This window comes from Aphelocoma coerulescens, chromosome 13 (assembly GCF_041296385.1).
Source record: "Aphelocoma coerulescens isolate FSJ_1873_10779 chromosome 13, UR_Acoe_1.0, whole genome shotgun sequence".
Taxonomy (NCBI): domain Eukaryota; kingdom Metazoa; phylum Chordata; class Aves; order Passeriformes; family Corvidae; genus Aphelocoma; species Aphelocoma coerulescens.
In genome coordinates this window covers 12,857,977-12,881,961 of record NC_091027.1, presented here as the reverse complement: position 1 = coordinate 12,881,961, position 23,985 = coordinate 12,857,977, and the positions used below count along the sequence as shown (strand labels likewise).

The 23,985-nt window shown below is 38.2% G+C and overlaps 1 protein-coding gene across 8 annotated transcripts in view; it reads left to right on the top strand.

Moving 5' to 3' along the window:
- Positions 1–23,985, top strand: part of LOC138118303 (uncharacterized) — a 234,410-nt gene that overhangs the window by 53,041 nt on the left and 157,384 nt on the right. For all 8 annotated transcript variants that reach the window (XR_011155086.1, XR_011155084.1, XR_011155085.1 and 5 more), the window contains one exon: positions 1,334–1,494. The gene's annotated coding sequence lies outside the window, so the exon portion shown is untranslated. The remainder of the gene's footprint in view (positions 1–1,333; positions 1,495–23,985) is intronic.

Sequence of the window (23,985 nt, the reverse complement as noted above, 5' to 3'; positions counted from 1 at the left end):
TTTTATTTTCTATAATGCTCTGTTGTTCTGGATTATTTGCTCGAGATAGGTATGACTTTTTTTATGAAAATTACTTCCTTGCTGCTGTTGCTGAAACATCATTTGCAATGTAGAATTGAGATTGGTTTGCCTCACTGACAGAGGCAGGTCTCTGCACTGGTGTTCAGAATTTCCAGTCTGACTCCGTGGGTTGTAACTAATGGGACACTAACTATATTTCCACTGGAGAAAATGTGCAATAATTATATTCAAATGCTTCTAATTTTAGAATGTGATAGGGTGCCTTAGTGCCTTGTGTTTAGACCAGCTGTTGCATTTTTGTGACTGATTTGCTTTTTTCCACTGGAATTCTAGCAATTTGCCAAATGAAGGAAAGCATTTGAGTAAGGGCAATATGTCTTACAAGGTACAATGAGAAATCTGCTTCTGCAGCAGAATGCTTAAAAGGGATAAATGTGAGGGATTGACCTGAGAGAAAAAGTCACAAGAGTATGTGAAATGCTGTAGTTTATCTTAAAAAAAACCTATTTGGTATAAGAAGGCTTGAAAAAATGGTGTGTATTTACTCACTAGTTAGAGAGTTAAGAAATATTTGTTTGCTTGTATCTAGAATGTGTTAGTCTGTGTAAATTTTGAGGAAGAGGGAATCCTCTTCAGTTTTGGGATAAAAATCAGCTTTTTAAAGGAAGACCCGAGTGCCTCTGAGAAGTGTACCAGGTTTTGGTAGCATGCACATCATACAGGTTTCTTCCCATATTAAATTGTTGCAGAATGAGAGTATTTTTGTTTTAGTTCTTCTTGTAGGTTTCATACTTGTAGGTCACTGTAGGCAGTGACAGATGCACTAAAGTACTACATGCAAGAACCAGAAGAAATGACACAGCAGAACTTGGATGTTAGAGGTAGGATTTAAGTGAAATATAAGTGGCTTTTATGCCTCTGAGTGGAGAATGTACTTTGTAACTGCTTAAAGGGATTTTCTCTTTTGATCATTTCAGCAAAGATGTAGTCTGTGTAAAGCCACTAATCAGAGTTAACTTGAGGGAATCTAGGATGAACCTGCTTGGTTTTAATTAGAATTATTTAATAAGCAATTACCACTGCTGTCTGCATGCAGAACCGAAGGGGGAGTGGTGTTTCAGATTTTCTCCTGAGGAAGGAACTAGTTCACATCATGATACTGTGACTCAGCTTCCTGCTACACTGCCATGTAAAGGAATAAGAAAATTTTGCTGTATTTTTTGAAATACAGTGAAAATGTAACAAATGTGAATCGCAAGAGGTTGTTACCTTCTAACTAGATGTTATGAACTCAGAATTAATTTTTTTGTAGGTTTTGAGACTTGTGACAAAAACAGCATTTGCAAGGTCAAGAGAAAGAACTAAAGGCTTCATGTGTAAAAACTTTACATTTCTTCTATTTGGAAAACCATCTTGATGGCAAACTGCAGAGTTAAAATATGCAGATATCCTGTCAGCTTGATCATCTTTAAGGTAATCCCTGCTACATTTTCCCAAAGAAATGCTGGCAGCGCAGCTTTGAGAGCTCTTCATATTTCTCTAGATAACTGCTTAAGTGATTTTGGAACCAAATTCTCTGGTCTCTGTTTCTAGGACTGGCTACCTGCTCTCTGGGAGTCCAAAGAATAAAGCTGGGCTTGTGTGCCTCAGATTTATTATCAGACTTGTCCTTAAGTTAAAAAAAACCTACCACCTTCCTTTCTTCATACTTGTGAAACTGCTAAAGCTGTGCAAGAGCTGCCTGAGTGCTTGGACAGAAAAACCAGACAGATGGTTTCTGTTATGAAACTATTTGCCTTTGTGGAAATTGAGTATTTTGTTTTAAGAATACAAGTGGTTTTCACTTGGCAGATTTAGAAAAGTATTTTTGTTGTGGACTGGTTTGATGCTAAATTGCACAAGAACAAACTGCCATATTTTACAAAAGATGGAGCTGTGGGGTGCTTTGCTGAGTCTGCAGGGTGAGCTGGGCTTGCTGCACGCACTGCACTCTCCAGATGGACTTTAGGTACCAATCATGGACTCGTTTTTGGGAATGAATGTGCTCTGATCAGGTCTGTGCAAAGTGTCAGTTGTTCAGCTGAAGCACAGCCCTCTTTGAGCCTTGCAAAAGTGGCTCAGATCAGTAATTCACGGCTTTGCAATATGAACATATTTCAGTATCAAATGGTTCAGATCAGTAGCTCACCTTGAAATTGCAACATGAACTTGTTTCAGTATCAATTTTGTCTTCTCACATGCTGAAATCTATCTGGGAATTTCACTGTGTTTTCAATTGCTTATGTCGACAGCTCAAGACTTTAAAGAGAAAAACTTACAGAAAAGCTGAAACACTAGACAGTATTGCCTACATTGAAGCAAAGATTAAATTCAGCCTTGATATTGGAGTGTAACTTGAAATTGAAGTTAGTTTATGTAGGGGAAGAATTCTCTTTTGGTGTCTCAGATATCTCACTGAGGAAAAAATAAGAAAAAATATTCAGTGAAAAAATTAAAGAGGTTCTGTGGGAGAAAGAGGATTATATCACCTCATCTTCTCAGGCTAGAACTTGCAATGAGGTGGAAAAGGCAGTCTTGTCTTTTATGGGCTTTTGTAGAAATACACAGAAATGCAGTTATTGCCATTAATATGCAAAGTACTGAAGTTATGCTGGGTGCAAGAATGTGCCTGCAGGCCTGCATTAAGGGTTTGGAAGGTTTTATTGTTTGACACGAAATTGTGATGCTGAAGTTTCAGAAAAGTGGAAAAAAATGTCAGGAAATAAAAATTGCTTTTTCTCTGCTGGGATATTTAAGATTAATTATTAAATAACTCGGTAAAAAATTCACACTTGCTTCAAGGTAGTGTAATTGGATTTACTTTAATGTACTGTCCTATCTTACTGGAAGAAAAATTGAAGATTTTTTGACAGTTTGAATTTAACTATAATAAAAAGAATAAGGGAATCCTCTCAGTGGTATGCAGTTTTACAGTATACATATAACCAAAATGAACAACCAATTAATTTCAAGTTGAGAGAAATATAGCTGCAAAATGGTAGTTTACTATTATTTTTTACTCCAGGTTTCTTTGGCTACTGTTTTTCATGGGAGAAATTTCTATAACCTCCTTCTGCTTGTAGCTTGGACTTAGTTTAATTTCCAGAATGAATTTGCTTAGAGCCAGTTCTTCTGGAAATCTTGCCGTATTTTTATGCTACCGTGGTCTTAAATAGTTTTTATTACTTTTTTGTTGTTGTTCACCACTTTGAAGAATTGTATTTTCCATCACTTTTTAGAGTTTCAGAGAGTACAATAAGATATGAGTAGTAATATTTTAGACTTTAGTTGGTACCTAGAAGACATAGAAGGGTCTTTCTGTTATTTTAGTACCTGCTAAGAGATGAGCCATCTGGTAAATAGCAGCTCACAGCTTCGTAGTGACAGGTGATGCTTTTTAAAGATGCTTCATTAACACTAATGATATTTTTATTCACTGCTTTACAGAAAGGTGAGTAAATAAGTTACATTTTATTAACATCGAGAGGACTGGTGAGCGTAAAGTACAGGCTGTTATTCCTTGGTTCAGGAAATGCTCACTTATAACTTGGAAAGGTTTTTGGTTTTCTTTCTATTGTCTCATGTTTATGAAGACTATTTGAGAAGGAAACTGCAAAATTTCCGTGCACTGCAAGTTTCTAAGAGCTGGGATTTTTTTCAACGCACACTTTTTACTGACTTGAAAGTACTATAAAATAATGATAGGCTATTCTGTGCCATTATTTGTGTTGCCATCAGCTGTATTTCTTGAGGATTCAGTGAAAAGGCATTTAAAACCTTGTAGTGCTGTTGTACATGTCCTATATAAAGTGCAAAGGGATGGAGATAAAACTTTGTACTTTAATGCTGATCACAGAAAAGAAAGCTGGCTTTTGTCATGTTTTTCTTCGGGTTACTGATTTTTAGTAAGAGCCTTACCTTAAAGGATTTTCACCTTTAAAACTCAAAATGTTCATCTTCATGCTTCTCTTATTGGCCATAATTAATTTTTAGACTAAAATCAAACCTCTTTTTAAAATTTTTTTATTTTGCAAGTCAGCCCTTTTATTAATGCTTAGGATGAGTCTCTGTTGCACAAGTAAAGTTATCTTACCTCAGGCAATCCCTGCTGTGCATCTGCAAGAAAACATTATTGCTTTGAAGTCCTGAAAACTGTGTATCCAGCTTTTTTGCCATTATCCCTCTTTTCAAGTATTTTGCATAGTTCTTTCTCCTAGTTGAAGCTAATTAATTATGCAAGTTAAACACTAGAAAGTGAGGAGAACATGCCTGAAATGAGGAAGGGTTGAAGTTTGTACTCTGCAAATAAAATAAAAATTAATCAGCATAATGGATTGTTTAGATTTTCAGTTTTGTGTCCATCCATGTGGTCTCCCCCTGCCCCTGATCAGTCAAATTCAAGGTGCTTTCACTGATAATGGCCTGATGGAGACCTTGGCCATGTTCTCTAGAGAGATGTCATCTGTCCCAAGAGCTCTGTGAAATAACCTGATCTTGGCAGTAGTTTCAGACAGTAACCAGTGATGAATGTCTTCAGTTCAGGAAGAGAACTTGTGTTTTCAGAAGAGATTGATAATGAATAGTAACTTTAGGGAATTCGTGGCATGAAGGGAAAACATGCTTGGTTCAGGGGGTTCTTTGTATCAGTGAAATTATTATTCCAAACCACTATTCTCTTATTCTGTTAGCTCTCCTAATAATTAAATATGTTAAGAATCTGAAGGAGGACTTGGCACATGGAGTCTTAAAAGGGAAGAAGAAATACAGTATTTGATTTTTTCAGAAGTAAGGGACTTTACTCCTGGCTTTCCCTTTTCTAGGACACTTTCTAGCTGCTTGGGCTCTTATCTGTTCCAATGCATTTTCTTTTTATTTGTTACCCAGCTGAATTGAGGCTTAGGCACAGAAGCTGATCTCTGAAAGGCTGCAAGTTCAAAGGCTTGCAATGGCAGGGTGGGGAATTGCAACATTTCTGACTGCATTTACAGACACCTGGCATAAGCTTTTAATTCTATTTTTATTTAATGTCCTGCTTTTTTCTGTTTCAGAAATTACACTATTAGCCTCACTAAAGGTATCCAAGATATCTTAATTGCAAAAGGAGAGTCAAACACAAAACCACAAATTTGTATAACCTTTTATCAAAATCTGAGTCTGTGTCCTAAGTACAACTACAGCAGAGAAAATAAAGAAGACAAATTAAAACTATTTGATTCCAAGGAGGGAGGAGTTCCAAGGAACTCCATAAAATAAAATATGAACTTACATGAAATTATTATATTAAATGAGAAAGCATCTTGGAAGCACTGAAACACAAATTACAATGTTCTTTCTGATGATTTCATATCAATCTGTCCTTTAAAGAAACCTAACAAGTCATTTTGCTCCCTCATGCAATGTATGTATTACATCAGGGGAGAATTGGGAGAAAAAAGCAAGGAGCTGGAGTTAACTTGTGGACCTGCTGACAGCCTTGGTTTAATCATCTACAGGGAACATAGAATTACTGACAAATTTTTTCACAATAATTACAAATGAAAATATTTAATCTCTATCCCTTCAAATGCCTTCCTACCACTTCTGTAATTTAGTCTTTCTATTAGGAGAATATACTGAGGTCCTGTTTAACGTGTGTAGGGGTTCTGGGTGCCATAGAGTTATGTAAGGTTTTCTGGAGTAGGGAAGGATTTTCAACCAAAACATTTCTGACAGAAAATGTAGTTGTCATTTGATGTTTCTTAAATCATCTAGTTTTTGTTGAAATTTCCTTTAAAATAAATAAAACAAAGGGGACCTGTGAAGTTCAGATATTTCTTTTTAAGAAAAGGATTTCTTAATTGTTTTATTTCAGAAATCTTAGTTTTACTTTGTGGTGAAATAACTTCACAAAAAAATAAACAGCAACTTCAAACAATGTTTAGAGTTGAAACAAAATGCTGTCATTATCTTAGTTTTTCCAAATGCACAGGATTAGTTATTCAGAATGTCAGCACAGTTCAAATAACCCACTCAAATAGCAAAATTGTTCTCCCACAGCTATTTCCTAGGAATACTTGCATCAAAAAATTATTCTAGAAATAACTACTTGTTTCTGCAGCTTATAATCAGGTAACATGAAAAAAGGCCTCCATTTTCCATTGCAAAGATAATATCTGAGTTAGTATCTCTAAATTGGTAGGAATGTGATGCATCAATATTTGACCTGAATCTTCTCTGTTTTTATTTTTCTACTCCTGCTTTATCCTGTTTTGTAGTTTCACCTGATACATATTAAAAACTTGCTACTGATGCAAAATTAACACAAAGATCCATCTCTCTCATCTGCCCTGGTAATGTTTTTCCAAGCTTTAATAGTGACTTCTTCAAAACTCTGAATGCCTCTTTTTTTTTTGTTTTGTTTTGTTTTGTTTTGTTGTTGTTGTTGTTTGTTTGTTTGTTTGTCCCCACTCACTCACTTTCAGGTAAATGCTGAAGTCCTTCTGGGTTCATGACGTTTTTGCATCCTTTCAATTTGGCCAAACACAGAGGATGGTGAATAGGATAGGAGATAAATAGGATTGGAAATAAGAAGTTGCAGCACAGGAAGGACCTTCCTCAGTGCAGGGAGTGCACTTGGGTCACTGCTTTGTTGGTTTTTAGCTGTTCCTCTCTTTTTTGGCACTGCCCTTGGAACAGTCTCAGACCACTGCTCAGGTGTCCAGCTCTTTTCTGCTATGTTCCTTGGCAGCTGGACCTGTTCCTGTTCCAGGTCTTCTCTGTGATACAAACGCAACCCCTGTGTCTGCAGTGCAGGATTGTTGTGTGCAGTGGCTGGAAGGGTTTTCCTTCTCACACAGGATTTTGGATTGCTGGTGAGATCAGAAGGGGTGCTAGTGATGCCTTTTCCTGGTCTTAAAATCAAGAGTCAAACACGGTTAGAAGGGGAAAAGGGATTTTACCTTGGTATTTATTTTAAGGATCCTTAGGTGCACTATGTCCAGGTCAAATGCACCGAAATGCACACCACAATGCACACCCCCGAAAGATCTGGTATAACATTATAGGTGTTAATAATTAGAATATCTATCAAAGATTCCCCAGTGAGAGGCCCAAGTGAGCCCCCCTCCCCAAGGAACCCTCCCCTAGATGGTTCTACCTTAGTTTACAAGGTGTGTTCTGGAGAGGACCTTGGTGCTTAGGGCATTTTGATCCCTAACTACGAAGCTTCTAAAATGTTTAGTCTCTTAGCTTGACAAACAAGTCAAGAATGTAGGCAAAAAGCACTGAGAATACAGAAGTTGTAAAAAGGTATAAAAGAAAAGGCGAAAAAGTCACCATGGCATCACTAGTGCCAATATGAAAACACGGGTGAGTAACTTGGGAGCAATACCTGCCAGTAAAATAGGGTGTTTCTTGATTTTCAGTTTGTATTTTCCAGCAATAGCTGAGTGTTTCTTTGCAAGAACCTAAGCCACTGGGATTTTTGGGTTTTGGTTAGAAACAGAAGATCTGTGTTAGGCTTTTTTAAAGGTTTAAAACCTGAATGAACTCATAATTGATTTGCAGTACAGCCTAATCTACTACTGCCTGTTGACTAAAAGTACTCAGAGGGAAATAGCATAATTTTAGAGTTATTTTCATTTTGATATAACTAAAAGTAACTCCTAATAAGAAGGAACAAGCAAGAGAAACTGACTTTAACTGCCTCACCATATAAAAAGTATCATGTAAATTATCTTGAGAGAAGATTATTATAAAACATCTAAGCTTACTTTGAGCTTTGAAATTTTGAGCAGTTGGTTGTTGCTCTGTTCAGTGAATAATTTCTTGAGGGTTTTATGTCATGTTCTGCCAGTCAAAGTCAAAAACTTTTAGTGTACTTGGACATGTAAAGTCATGTTTTCTTTAAAAGAAATCTTGTGTTCAACTACTTTGCTTTGCCATGAGTGCCTGCACTTCAGATGGGTTTTTGAAGTGGCACATTTCATGATCTGAGACTAATTAAACCAAGATCCTCTGCAGTAAAATACACACTTGAGACAGGAGAGTTCAGCTCAACTAACCATGCAAAGGATAAGAATCAAATACTAAAGCCTATTTCTTCACTCAATACAGCAATAAAGGTACATTTGTGTGGTGGTGACTTTTCTTTCAGTGTTTTCTCCCAGGTAGAGAAACTGTTCTGAAATAGGATTTCAGGAACATTCCTTTCAGGTTCTTTGTTTGCAGTATGTTCTTCCATGCCTTTTAGAAACTGCTGGAAATATTTCCAATAATTTAAAATGTTTACTTTTATTTTAATTGCCTATTAGTGAAAGTTACAACTGTATTAATTCAGTCAATTTCAGTTTATAGAAGGTTGTCTTGTACATATGATCACCTTTAATGTTTCTATGAAAATTCTTCCAAAAAGGAAGATCTGCATTTTTACTAAGTTTGTCCCTAATTTTTTTTCCATGTGGGTTTGTCTTACAAATTGTGAAACTCGTGCTGGTGAGTGTTTTTGTTAGTCAATGGTATGCTTCTGCTGAAGGAAGAAGAGAAGAGATGGGGAGCAAAGGATTAGCCTTCATTAAAAAACCTGAAATTAAAGAAGAAAGCTTATATTTGGCTCTGAGATGACTGTGCCTCAATCATTTCAGATCTGTGTTGTCATGTTTGAGCAGGAGGGTGGAACTGAGTGTCCCTGCTAAGTTTCTTAGGCAGACACGCAGCCTCCTCAGATCTCTGAGTAGGATTTAGAAGAGATGACTCTTTGTTGCATTTTTAACCTACTTCTTTCCTTTAAAAGATAAAACTGAATGATAGCATTGCTTTGAAATATTTTCTTCAATTTATTTGTAGGAGTGACTATGAAATTTAAAACTTGTCATTAAGAACCTTTGCTCAGTTGAAACTTCCAAATAAAACCCATTTTTCTCTGAAGTTTGGTAGGAATAAAAACCAACTTAAAAATGTCAAAAGCTTTTTCCAAATAACAGGTTTTTTTACTTTTTAGAATAGATTATATAAGGGTTTAAGATTTCAATTAATTTTCTGCTTTCTGTGTAAGCTTAGAAAAAGATTTCCTGCATCTTGCAAGAATGCTTCTAAGGTTGGTCTTAAATGGTGCCCTCCCTCTGTCCAGCTAAAGACTTTTCAGTGCCAAAATTACATGTTTATTAAACTACAGAGAAACAGAAGAATAACTTTAATCTGAGTTTTGGGGAAATCCAGTTACAAATCCTGCTGTAAAAAAATAAGAAAGCATTTTTAGATTCAGGTATATTTATACCTGTAATATTCCAGTAGAGATGTGAGTCATATTTTCACTTTAAAGACACAATTATATGCCCTTTGGCAAGGAAGAAGTAAGCAGGAGAAATGTTCACATGCAACATGTTCTTTCTGGAGAGATTAAAGAACCAAGTGGATTCTTTGCAGAATATGTTTAAGAATCACACCAAGTTTAATTTTAAGGGGGATAGGGAGGAGGAGAGAAAAGAATTAGCTGACTAAATCTTTCCCTCAAGATGGAAGATCATAAAAAAATGATGACACTAGCATCTTTCTTCTTCTTCAGAATATCCCATTTCTTTTAGTGCTAGTGAGTTTGGGATTTTTGGGGATGTAACTGTGAAAAAAAACTTACCAGACAGACAAAATAACACAGTAATGTTGCCTTCTTGACTTGATGGGGATTTTTTAGAATGTCAGAATACATTGTGAATTTTCTGTGGAGACTCATGTATACTAAATAAACTTATTTGTACAATGGCCAAAGGCTCGCAAAGGTGAAAAAGAGGATTTGTGGATCACTTAGATCAGCTTTTACCCACTGTCTCGGTTCAGAAGGGAGCTGAAATAAGTGAACCCGTTTATACTGATTAAAAGACAATATCTGTAAATGCTACAGTGTCTCCACAAATGAACCTACTGTGGTATCTATAGGAGAGGTTTTCTTATACTTCTGCTTTTCAACTCTTTTCCAGACAACATGATGAATATCACTGAACAACTCTGCTTTTCTGAAATGTGTGATGCCTCTGTGTCTTTGACATAGCTGGCCAGATCTAAAACTTTAAAGTCTGTATCTTCCCCTGATTGTCATTTCCAAATCAAAGGAATAGCATGGTGAGGGATGGTTGCCATTTCTGATCTCCAATGTGCCTGACACCTGTGGGAGCCCAGCTCAGTGGGTGAAAGGAAGAAGATACTGAGCCAGATAAGGTAAATTAAGTCTTGTCTCGTGGTCTGCTCTTTAACCTAAATTCAGTTTTGGGGACAGAGGCTGATGATCACTTTATTTGTAAATTACATGTCCCAGTGACTCAGTGATTTTGCTGTGACCCTATGGTGATTTGAGTGGATATAGAACATACTGTACTAGAAAGTGAGCTGTCAGAGCAAGATTTACAAGACACTGATTTATGGAGGTTGGTTTGGGAGGTATTGAGGGATCCAGAAACCAGTGTAATCTGTCAAATCAATCTACACATGATTCTCTATTTCTAACTGTATATGAGCTGTATTTGGCTGGAATGTAGTCTGCCTGTCTAGAACTAGGACACACATTTTGGAAAAATGAACTGCAAACAACATCTGAAAACTATTGGCACAATATGCCTGAGTCTTTATGCAGGAAAATGTATTTAATAGCATGCAACTGGAGAAGAGAATATGTAATAACTGATTTCATACCATTGGGTGTGCAGGAAACTTGTCTAGCAAATGCAGGATAGGGATGTCTAAAATCAATGTCAGCCTTCAATATTGTGACTTCACCAATTATACTGCAATCTTACATATTTACTAATTTTGAGCTTAAAACCAACAATTAGAAATTCTCACTCGATTGTGGTGCATTTTAAGCTGTTCATTATATTTGTTATTTAGTCCAGATTTATGTGTCTGGTAAAAATGTGTTTGCATTACGAGCCTGTAATTTTAGGTAAGGTATTGTGCCTGTGGCATAGCTGGGCCCTGAACCAGAAATGTCTTTCTCTTTAACCACAAAGCTGCTGTTCTTGCTCATTGTTTTTCCCTGGGGGGGAAAAAATCCCAGGTCCTGTGTTTTATGGGTTGATTTCAGTAGAAGCTATTTTTCTAGTTTTAAATAAGTTTTTGCTCCCAGTAGGATTTTTTAATATTCTTTTTGAAGCTTGAATACATTTTCCTCTCTTCTAATTTTTCCCTTATCCATTTGACAGCTCTAGCTTTTGGTGCATTTTTTTTTCTACAGTTGAAATAATTGTGAAGCACTTTTAAAATTTTTGATAATATTTTGTTGTTTTGGTTTTGTATGCTATATCAGTGAGCTGTGAATACAGAACCTGTTACCTCACCACCTCAGAAACAGCAGTGTCCTTTAGGCCCTAAATTACAAAATAATAGTTGTTAAATTTAAGAGCTGGAGGCATTTCTTTTACTTTCAGATAGAACTTTGCTGATTACTGAGGGTGTGAAGATGCCTTCTTTTTTTCTTCCTCCTTCACACTTGATCGATGGGAAGCATGGAGAACTCCCAGTATCTTCCTCCCCCATGTAAGCCCTTTATGCTTTCAAACTAAGACATTCTAAGTTAGATTTGGCTCGATAAAGATCTCAGAGAGGTTGAGCAGAAGGCACTAGAGATGAGTGAGAAATCACCACTGTCTGGGAACAGCTGAAAATTCAATCTAGTTCATGTGGCCTCTGAGAAGATAAGACCTCAGTCCTGCAGTGACACAGAGCAATAATCTGTAGAGCTTTCTTGGCTTCACCCTCAGAGAGACCTTCAGACTGGGACCTGGCTGCTGCTTTCCCATCTCCACAGGGCTGCTTGGCTGAAGGAAGCACAAGCTATTGTAGCCATTACTACTTTTATACACTTGGTGTACACGTACCCTTACACGTATAATGTATATTTAGCATGCCTTAATAAAAGATTGAATATTACAAACAGTGGCAATGAAAATTACATGCTCTTATAAACATTTTTATTTTCAACTACATTTTGTGCTGTGATGCTTCAGAGGCATCTACAACATAATCAGCTCCGTAATAGAAGAAAGTAATTTCTCAGAATGATCCTAGAGCCCTTTGTTAATGTCAAGGATAATTTGGGCTGACTGATTTGATTGCTGCTCTTTTCCGGCAAGAGGTCTAGATAAATGAAACTGCTTGCCTGGATAATTTAGGCTTCTATGATTGCCAGCAAGCTAATGATGCAAACACAGCTGAAATAAAATTTCTGCTTTATACTGGAGGTTAAAAAAAAAAAAAGGAGGGAGGAAAAAAATCCACTAAAACACCTGCCGTATGGATGTCAAAGCAGGGAAGAGCCATTTGCCAGTCTCAAGATAGAAACTGGCTTGCATGTTATGAGACGTTTCAGACAATTGGTCTTTATAGATCACTAGGACACTATTTTATGTTGTTGCAGACAAGTGATCTATTCCCTTCTGCTTTCTGCCCTTGTCGAAACAGGCTGTTAAAGTTTAATGGTTTTAAAGTAGGAAATTTTCTTTAAAAAAGAAGAAGAAAATGAAGCTCTGCAGATATTTACAATGAACTTAGTATTCTGCAGTGATTTTTGTGGATTGAAGTTACAGCTTCTTCATTTAGAAAATTTATGTATGAATTGCAGTACATTGGCTCAGACCATTTCTTTCTGGCGTACTTTGGAGAAAGAGGGGTTCTGGTGCACATATTGATTCCTTATGTCACATACAGTTCTGTCTGGGAGTAACGGAGCCGAGTCTGTTCCTCAGCTGCACTACTTAATGAGGAAATATTACAGGCCTTGAGGGGTGGGGGAAATGAAACCTAAAAGTGTTATTTTATTTGGCTCTTAAAATGCTTCAGAGGCCAATTCATCATTTAGTTCTAGGTCAGCCTGTTCCTTATTACTTGTCATTTTTTTGATTTCTTGTTGGTTTTGTGCTTTTTCATGACTCCATCAGGATTTACCAACTGTAAGCAAGTTTGCAAATTACCGAGGTTCAAAGCAGAATAATTTGTAAAAAATTGTCTTTGCATGGATTGTTTTAAAGCTGTCTGTGTGAAGTGAGTTTTCTTCACTTCAGGTGCTTTGATTGAAGACTTCCAATTTTTGGGAAAAAACTGCACCTCATTATGAGGAGAAACGTGACATCATTAGGAGTAAAGCAAATCAGAGGTGTATCAGTGATTAAATAGCTCAATGAGTAGTGTACTTCTGTCTCTAATTAAGTGGATTTACAGTGATGAACTTTGGAGCTGATCAGGGTAGTATCAGGTAGGTAAGTAGTATTTATGCTACTTACTGTTGTTCATTTTAATCCTTCTGCAATGCTTCCATTTATTTTCAAATCCTTCTGTCTTACAGATCGTAAAAGTCTAGATTTTTTTTTTTTTTGGTAGCAATACTAAAGTAAGTTGGGCTTTACTAAAGTTTAATTCAGTTCTTCAGAAATTTTAGGAAATGGCTTGAAAGCTAACAGAGTAAAATGTGTATGTGTCATATATGCACATTCATGGACTAGATATTGTTTAGATTAAAAGAGGTGCTTGTGTCCATAATGAATATGATTGTTTATTAATAACTTTACAAAAACTAAAACATCTGCTTTGTAACTTATTTATTGTTGGGGATCATGGAGTCATGATTTTCTTGCAGAGAAGGAAAATTATAATTTCTCTTATATTCTTATGAATGATGAATATTTTTACTTGTTATTATCTTGGACTTTTAAATTGGAAAGTTTGGAATAAAAGTATACACATGTAACTTCAGATGGGGGAGCAGTATCCTTCAGTACTGATTTTGATCTACAAATAAGCCACAGGTATCTGTTCAGGCCTGAACCTGTTGATCAGCTCTCCACCATCAGATTTCAAATCTGAACTCTAGTCTGGATTTTCTCTACAAATTTAATTTCTCTGCAAATTTAATAACTGCCTCTCCAGCTAGGTATGGCCAGAGTAATCCTCCCATATTTTGTTCCCTAGCTGCAGGCTGTAATTTTCAGCTTGGCTCTTGTGTGCCTCTACTTGCGTTCTAGAGAGGCAAGGCCATCTCAAAAGCCTGGAATGCCCGTAGGCAATAAGGATACCTGTGAAGGATGTGACAGTATTTTTGAATGAGCAATTTGGATGACAGCCCTAGTGTAATAGCAAAATTGACCCAGCTCCTTACACCACTTTTTCCTTAGAGATTCCAGGTTAAAATAGGATACAGAAACATTACAATCTGTACTTAAGAATGAGTGAACTTGATGGGTTTATATTCTCAGAAGCATGACTATTTTTTAATTGCATCAACTGATTTAATAGATATTACAGTGTTTCCTTAGAAACCTCACCTTGTTTGACATACACAATTAATCAGCAGACAGCTTTGGGATGAAATGCTGCAGCCTAATGAGACCAAATCCTGATTGTGCTGATTAGTAATGAGAATTTGTAAAAAACTGGGCTATCTGATCAGCAGGATTGAATCAGTGTCTGGCTGTGTGTACACAGGGCAAGGAGTGGAGGGATGGGGAGGGAACCCAACTTCTTCCAAATACCTTGGTGACCAGGAAGTACAGAAGGCAGCTGCCCTGGCAGCCCCACAAGCCCCAGCCATGCTTTGTAAACACAGTCATTTTGAATGGAAAATGCTTCCCAGACTTTCAGTGAAGTTAGTGAATGCAAGTCCATTTCCTACGATGGCATTTCAACTTTACTGAAGTTATTTCCCTAATCTCAAGTCTTCCACTTGTTGCAAAAACTGGAAATCTCCCAATTTCAGACTCCTTTTTCCAAAACAGGCTGCTGGACAATGGATCATATCTGATGGCCTTGGAGACCTGAGATTGATACCATGATTTCCTGCCTTTAAGACAATCTGGCTGATGGATCTGACATAAAGTCTTTCCTCTTTCTTTTGTCAGGGTGACAGATATACATTTTAAGGAAGCCTGTGGAATCTGAGAAAAATTGTAGATGACTGCTTTGAGGTCAGCAAAACACACACAGTTATATATGTACACACAGACACACACATATATATGTAGGTATGTGTGTATAGGGAGAGTTTTTTTCTTCCTATGAAGCTTGGCTGAAACAGAAAGCTTTATATCAGTTTTCTAGCACCAGGAACAGAATTCACTTAACTGTTCACAGTGTTTTAGGACAGGTGGTGAAATTGAATAACTGTAAGGGAAATTTAGGTAAGAGAACGTAATTACCCAGACTGGATTGTGGCCAGTATATTAGAGCTAACAGTTTCATTTCTGTGGAAAATGCTGTAGGATTTTTAAAGGCAATTTGGTTTTATCTTGTATTACAAATATTGCCTGTTTTTATGGCTGTATGATTTGAAACTTGTATTTGAGCCTAAGGAATATTTTTCAGTGGATTCAAGACTGGGGAATAGCATAAAAAACCCATGGTACTGGTGTAATCAAATTTTATAAATAAAACTGTTAAATTTTATTTGATCCTCAACTGCTATAGGGCAATTTGCAATTCTTAGGAAGTGTGCTTTGTGGCTTGTTCAGTGTGGATCTAACCCTACTGTGCTGGCAGTTACCTTTTTGTTCTTGAAGGAAGGTGTGTGAGTAATGACTAATTCATGAGCATATTAGAGGATCTCACCGTAGGTGTGGCTGTTGAGTAACAGAGCGTGTAGAAGCAAATCAATCATCTGCTTAGAATAAAGGGAACCAAGCTGTCTAAATACTAAATAGTACAAAATTAAGTGCAGCCAAGTTTCCTTACAGGGATTTGTTACCAGCAGAAGGAAATGAAAGATAAAAGAATAGCAATGATACCTAGTTGTGGGCAAGAGCTGTATTATTTTAAAGACTGTTCTCTGCTACAGTCTGATTCTGATCTGTGTTCTGTTTGTGTTAGTTTAAATTAGTACCAATATTGTGGTCAGTAGCTTTTTAAGAGCTGAATTGAGCCTTTTGTTGGTTTTAGGACCGGTTAAACTAAACAGAGGCATTAATGATTCATCTGAGAATCTAAATAACAAAGGCTGTTTTGAGTAACTATTGTATGCTGGGTGTTCCTAAAGTTCTGTCCATGTTTTTAGCAACTTTGTTTGGAATCTGGTCAAATATGGTGATAGCCTGAAAAATCATGAAAAGACAAAAAAACATCAGAACAGTGTCAGATGGTGTGTTGGTTTTGCAGGGCCTGGTTTTTGGTAGTGGGGGGGCCACAGAGGTGGCTTCTGTGAGAAGCTGCTTGGAGCAGAGCCAACCCCTGATGGCTCTGAAGATGGACATGTTGCTGGCCAAAGCTGGGCCAATGAGAGATGTTGGTAACACCTCTTTGATAACATGTTTAAGACAAAACTCAAAACAAAGTGGGGGCAGTTTTAATTCCAGCCAGAGAAGAGGAGGAGGTGAGAACATGTGAGGGAGACAACATGGACACACCAAGGTCAGTGAAGAAGGAGGAGCAGGAGGTGCTCCAGGCGCTGGAGCCAAGGTGCCTCTGCAGGCCGTAGCGATGACCATGGTGAAGCAGCTGTGCCCCTGCAGCCCATGGGGATCCACGGGGGATGCAGAGATCCACCCACAGCCTGTGGGGATCCACGGGGGATGCAGAGATCCACCCACAGCCCGTGGGGATCCACGGGGGATGCAAAGATCCACCCACAGCCCGTGGGGATCCACGGGGGATGCAGAGATCCACCCACAGCCCGTGGGGATCCACGGGGGATGCAGAGATCCACCCACAGCCCGTGGGGGAGGTGCCCGTGCCGGAGCGGGTGGGTGCCTGGAGGAGGCTGTGATCCGGTGGAAGACCCAATGGAGAGAGAGGGCCCTGCTTCCAGGCTGGAGCAGCCTGTCCTTGGAGGAGTGCACCCTGTGGAAAGAGAGAGCCATGGCACAGCAGTTTTGCACTGTGTGCCCGTGGGAGGGTCTCAGGTTGCAGCAGTTTTGGGAGGACTGTGGCTTGTAAGATTGGAACCATGCTGGAGAAGTTTAGGGAGAACTGTCTCCTGTGGGAAGGGACCCCACGGTGTAGCAGGGGAAGAACTCCTGAGACTCTGGGACTCTCTCCCAGAGCAGCGGAAGAAAACCTCGGGCAACGAACTGACCAAACCCCCATGCCCAGTCTCCCTGCACTGTCAGTGGGAAGGAGGGAGGAGCTGGGGGAAGAAGGGTGTTTTTAAGGGCTTATTTTACTTCTCATTATCCTCCTTTGATTTTGTTAGCAAAAAATTCACTTTGTACCTCTAAGCCAAGCCTGTTTTGCCCTTGGAGTGTTTTCTCCCAGTCCTTAACTCATGAACCCTCCGTTAATTTTTTCCTCTCCTTTGCCCAGCTGTGGCAGGGGAGGGTGAGTGGGCAACTCTTGTGGGTGCCTGGTGTCAGGCCAGTGTCAAACCACAACAGATGGAAACATGAAAGCAAATAGTGTGGCATTCAGGCCCTGTGTAGGGCACAGAATTCTTAAACTGTGAAGGTATAGTAGTTTCTTTAATAAGTTTGCTAAACTACTCAGGCATCTAACTCTTCCCCAAACTTGACTTTTATAGCAATTTTTATTGCTATAATCTTCTCTCCAAATAAAACCATTTAGCTTCGTCAGTTCCCTAACACTGGAAGGTTTAATAATACATGTAATGTTTTAAAAGTTTTGGAGCAGTTGGTATTTGCTTAGTCTCAGTTTGGAGGGTAATATGGTAATGAACAAGTGATGCTTGAAAGGTCACAAACTAAGCAAATAATTCAGGCATTTGTAATTTATTTCCTAATTAAACATTTTGCTGAATATTTTTTCTGAATGTAATGTTTGTGTGTGGTGTGATGGATTATTTGTCTTCTTCCACTTAATGATATGAAAATACTCCATTCATTTCTGCATGTTGACAGTATTTAACCTCTTATAATAATCCTATCAACAAACACACTACTGAACATTTTATGACTAAGTTTCTGAGTTCTTCTGTGAAAGTAGTATTTAAACTTGTTTTTACAGCTAGGTGCAATGCCCTTGAGATGAGCTGGTGTCACCTCTTAAAACAAAGCCCTGCAGCTTTTATGCACAGTTTTGCCAGGTGTATTCTAGGCAACAGAACAACCGATTACATTTATTCTCTGAAGATGATTGTGGCAAATCTAAGGTCAAGGAGAGTCCACAGGGAAGAGTGGTAATCTGCATGCAAATTTTTTTTTGTTCAAATCAGGTTTGTCACATTGACCGCTGCTGTCCACTGCCCAGGCCAGCTCCCGAAGTGTGCGGCAGGAGTGGGGAGCAGCTGGAGGGACGGAGCTTTAAAGCTGCTCCTCTGAAGCCTCGGCTCTACCCTGCGGAGCACCGGCTCCAGACACTGTAGCAGCCAGCAGCCCCCGACGAAGGGAGAGATAAAAAGTAGCGAGGGGCTTGCCTCGGGAGGTAATCCAACTTTATTGAAGGGTCTCCTCTGAGGACAAGCCCCGCCTGCACCGCGACCATGCCTTACAAAGGGGGGGTTGAACAAGGGGAGTAAACCAACCAGGGACCAATAAGCGGATTAGGAGGGAGGGACGCTGGAAGGATGGACTCACATCTGGTCCAATGGTCTTGGTGGGTGGAGGGAGAGGGGTCACATGCCCCAATGGGGCGTCGAGGTTTAGGGGATTCCCAAGAGGGGAGGCATCCGAGGGGGCAGGATCTCGGGGGACTGATGGGGACCATATAAGGGTAATTAGGGAGGGCTCAGGTGATGGACACCGAACCTTCGGGAACAACAGGAGGGGTTTGGGTGATTGATAGGGAAAGAGCCAGAACAAGGGGAGGAGAACAACCATATAGGGAGCACCGGGGGAGCGGCTTGGGGCTGGGGCAAACCAACTGGGAGTAGGAGTGGGGAAGGTAGGGATGAACCACTGAGGTACAGAAAACATATGAAAATACAGTAAAAACCTTGCATCACCACGCAGGTTGATTTTTCTTATTAGACGTTTGAAAGTTTATATTTTGGGGAGGAAGGAACATTTAATGGCCTTACCCTTCAGAAATTCACAATTTATTCATGGCTAAAAGATATTCCAAATGTTAAATGTTAACTCAAAATCAGATTTAGCAACTTTGAAATACTGACTTTTGACTATTGCTATTTGAACTATCCAGGCAAAATACACTCACTTTTCTCAATATTTTTATTATGAATGAATCATCTATGTTGCTTTGACAGTATATGTTGCAGTAATCCCTGCTGCAAGTATAAATCAGAGAAATCTAGGAGTTTTTCACACAGAGCAAATTGGTGCAAACCACTTATTTTCCTAGGTTTGTAGTTGGTTTTCATGTTATAATTTTGAAGAAAAACTGATTTTGTTTTTTTAATGTCAGTTTAACTTTGTTCTATATATTGATTGATACACTCAACCATATCAACCATGTATTAGTGGAGTATTGCAGATATACATTGATTATTTCCATGTATTTTCACTATTCACTATAACTAAATTAGAACTGATGCCAAATCTCCATTGCAGAGCTTTCAGTCTGGTTTGACCTTTGACTGTGAGTTGTGTTGCCAGAGAAAAGGTGCACAGGTTGCTTTTGGGGGCAAGGTGGGAAGTAGCACTGAAACATTAATCAAAGGTTTCTCATGAAGCGAGAGCACACAGGAAGGGGAAAGCACTGACAAGTGTTAACTTTTTCTAAGGCTCTATTTCTGCTTCAAGAAGCTGATTAAAAGGAGGAGCCTAAAAGTGTTCTGGCATTAGGGAGTTTAACACTGAGTTTTTTAATTCTAAGTAGAACTCACTGAGGAGCAAACAGCTCTGGTTGAGTTCTCTGACTGTATTTTTTCCAGGAGGCTTTGTGGCCACATGCCTACATAGATTATTGATGTCTTTCCCCTCTAAGGCATCCTCTTCCTCATTAAAATTCAAATGGGTCAGTTAAGCTGAGGTTTGACAAGTATCAATGTCTTGATTCCCCCCCCCCCCCCCCCCCCCCACCAAAGGTCAAAAGTGTTGAAAATACACAAAAATCAGTTGGAAACAGGAGCTTCCAGGGGTTTAGGGAATATTATCCTTGTAGGATATCAGCATTATGTAGTTTTGTGTCCCAGATCTGACTCTTACTTCTCTGTAAAGTAAGTTATAAATGAAATATTATTATTTTACAATATTATTATTATTACAATTACACAATAACATAATGAAATGTTATAAATGAAGGTCAAACATTTTGTCCTGTAACATTTCCTACAAAGGACTGACAGCTGTCCTGTGGTACAGGACAGTTTGCTGTAAAATAAGGAAAATTAAGTTTTGAAAATAACTTTCCATCCTGCTTCAAAGCATTCTGACATAGTAAGTTATTCTGATAGGGATGAGTCCCTGGAGATGTCTTCCTCTGTCATCTCCCAGTGCATTTAAAGGGAGAGCTGGAAATGATAGAATTCCTTTTCTGGGAAAAAAGAGACATATTGAAAAACTTAAAAGGAGAAAAAGCCAAAGACAAACTTTCTCAGATTTCATTATGGATAGTTTTAAAATTTTAGACTTCAAAAGTTAATCAATGATAGGAAGCAAAACGCAGAGCAGCCACTTCAGCAAGTTCCTTCAGATAAGAAGTGGAATAGAGAGCAATCAATTCCTGCCTCTTAATTATTGAGGAATAACTGCCCAACTTTGAAAAAGGCCTCAGAACATCTAAATTCAGAAGCTTCTAATTAAGCGGCTGCTTATGTAATGGTAAAGTAAACAGTTGCTTACATGAGCAACAGGCACATATACCTTGGAGATGGAACACATAAAACATTCTTCTGATCACTGAATTTTACAGGAGAGTTGATGAAAATTAATTAGAAATTGTAGCACGGAGTTCTGAACCCCTCTACATTTTATTTATAAATACATTTTCTTCTTGCTATTGATTTTGAGTGACACTGAAGGAGAACTTCCATTGTGCTCAAGCTTATGCTTGAAAGAAGACAGCTGCAGCTGATGTTTTAAACAGTTCTTAACAGAAAGAATGACAAAATGTATACAAAGATTATGAGCTGCAATTTAATAAAAATACATTAGATTCCAGCATTCACTTTGATCTTCCAGTGCTTCACTCTTAACCACAATGTTATTGAATGTTTAAACTGTGGTACAGTTTCTAATAAATGTGTTGGTTGACTTAAGTTATAAATAATAATACTTAGCAATAAGCACTAGTTACCATGATTTTGTGTAATAGAGATAGGCGCTTGAAACTTCAGTTCTGTAATTAAATTCTTTCTGTTAAATGCTCATTGAAATTTTTAATTGAAAAAGCACAGTTTCATTATACAGAATTGCCATTTATGAAAGGAAGGGCTGCCAAAGATGAAAACTTGTGTGAAAAACTACAAAGCACTCTGGAGAGTCCACGAGTACAGGTACTTTAAAGATCAATTACATTCAAAACAAACTCAAACCAAGTAAGCATCTTCACACTTTGCCACATCATTGACTATTTGTTTAATTGAAAGGAAAAATATTTAATTTCCTTCCTATGGACCAACTGATAGTTGATAAACTAACAGTAACTCTGGATCACTTTCTGTTCTGCCTCGATACACTGCTAAGCAGGTTCTCGTTATTTCCTGCAATTTAGAAGAGACAAAAAGAGTCTATGATTAAGCTTTAGTTGCTTGTGTAGTACCTGAAGCTCTGGTAAGGGACAAAGTGGCTTCTCATAGACCTTGAACCACTTAAAACAAAAAGGAAATTTTGCACTTTAGTCATGCTGAGAAGGATGCTATATGCTGTAGCATAGAGGAATCTGGATGTAACAGCCCTGTCATTTTGCAGATTTTTCCTTTTCTCAAGTCTAATACAGTATTTACAATGCTTTGGCTGTAGGGCTTCACTGGGACTGTGTCACAAGACCCAGTAACTGGTCCTTCAGTATGAGTCAAGCTTTGTGCAAGGAGAATGAGGATGCTGCAATTTCATTTTTATTACCTTCAAATCCTTCTTTCTACTCCACTTCTGTGGTTGGGAAGCCTCAGTACTTTGCTGGTTTTAATATAGTTACTTTAAATTATGATACTTTATTCAGTGATTTTTTCCTCCAGTTTTGCAGCTATTTGTCTTTCTCTAAAAAAATTATACACGAGAGAGTAGAACTTAAAGCATTATTGTATACCTGCCTTTAAAATGAGTTCTTTAATGATTTCTGGTTTGGGGTTTTTTCCACTTCTTACTGCAATTCTTGAATGAAAACATTCTAGGACTATTTTGATGCTAAGCAGGGACTGAAAGGAAAGTGGGCACTGTTTATTCTAGTTTCATAGCTTCAACTGGCTGATTTTTTTTGCCTTTTTCCCCTCCTGCTGTTTTGATAAAGCTGAAGTAATTTGTGAAAATATTACTTACAAACTTACAGTTATTTAGGAACTGTGTATACATATAGGGTACTTGAGGCAGCCACAAGACTCTTTGATCCAACCAATAATGGTGTCTGTATACAGATCAGCGATACATTCACGTGGTTACAGTTATTCAGTACTGTTGGGGTCTTAAATGATCATTAGTCATGTACATTTCTCTGTGGTATGTATGTAAAGTCTTATAATGCATTTCTTATCCAGTGTGTTATTTTCACTCTGAACTACAGAAAATAAAGGAAATCAAGTAAGATTTTTGTGTATATGAATTAGGCTTGCCTGTCTTTGTGACGAGAGAAATATGATCTCTCTGCATCCTTAACACCTGATTTTTTACTCCCTCAAACTCTTTTGAAGAAGCTACAAAAAATGTATCTTTGCTTTTATTTTCTTGTACTTAGATCTAATTTGTATTCCCAAATTAGAAGGAGGTGCCTCTAGATACTTCCTTAGTTGCAAAATCAGATGTTCAAATGATATGTATTGAAGGCACCATTTAAAAGTGTAGTCACAGACAGCTGTTGGTTTATGGCTCATGGAGTGTGGGATTTGGATCCTGGTTGCAAGCTTACTTTTGATGGGCTTTCTGCTTTCACTAATTCATAGCAGTGGAAAACTTTTTGCAATTTTGCATGTAACAGTTTGGATTCTGTTAAACCAGTTTGGCTTGCAGGGCTGTGGAGTTAGTTCTGAGACCTTGCTACTGAGCTTGTTCACTGCTGCTGTTCTTCATGTGGAAGTGGGTTTATGCTCTGTGCATGGCAGAGGTCACTCTGTGCAGGGGGGACCCCAGGATGACTTTCCTGCAGTGCCCTTTTTTACTATGGTGTGGTGTTTTACAGCGAGGATGTGTGGTAGATCTTCTATCATGGGGTAAACACTGCATTTCCAGCTGAGGGTGAAATACTTATTGGGGTGTTGGGGGGAAGAAGAAGAAGACAATCCCAGCCTATGTCTCTGCATGTGCAACGTATTTGTACTGCTGTACTTCACTGCATGGCTGAAATGGCAATTATGCACCATCTTGTTCAGAGAGTTGCTAAAAGATTACTCCAGCTTTGAAGAAAACTGCTTTGAACAAGCACTGCCTGTCAATAGCATTTATCTTTTACTTGAAGGTATCTCATAACAGTGTGGGCAAAAAAAACAAGTATTTTTCTTGAAGACTTCTATTCCCTAAGCTGCGTGTGCCAAATTTTGCTGCAGACTGCTGTGAGGTTTCCGTCACTTTTTAAGAGCTCCCTGAAGGATGCCACAGTTGGAATCAAACCTGGAAGCCCAAGAGGTGCCATTAGCTTGTCTTCCTTATTTAGCTTTCCAAATGTTTGAATGGGAGTTTAGTACAGATACACATCAAGCAAGTACATTCTTCTGGGACCCAATTTATGCATAAATACTGTAAAGGTTCTGCAAGAAGTCCATAATCCAAGTGCTTTCAAGAAGTATCCAGAAATGTAGGTTTTGAAATGTTTCTTTGCTAAAGAATCCAAATGATTTTTGCTGAAGTATGGAATGTACTTACAAAATGAATTTTCTTTATACAATCAATTTTATATAATGACTAATTTTATGGTCTTCAGGACAGAGAATTTAAAGTGCCTCTTGTCTGTAAGAAAAATTGTAAAAATTGTGTTCTATCT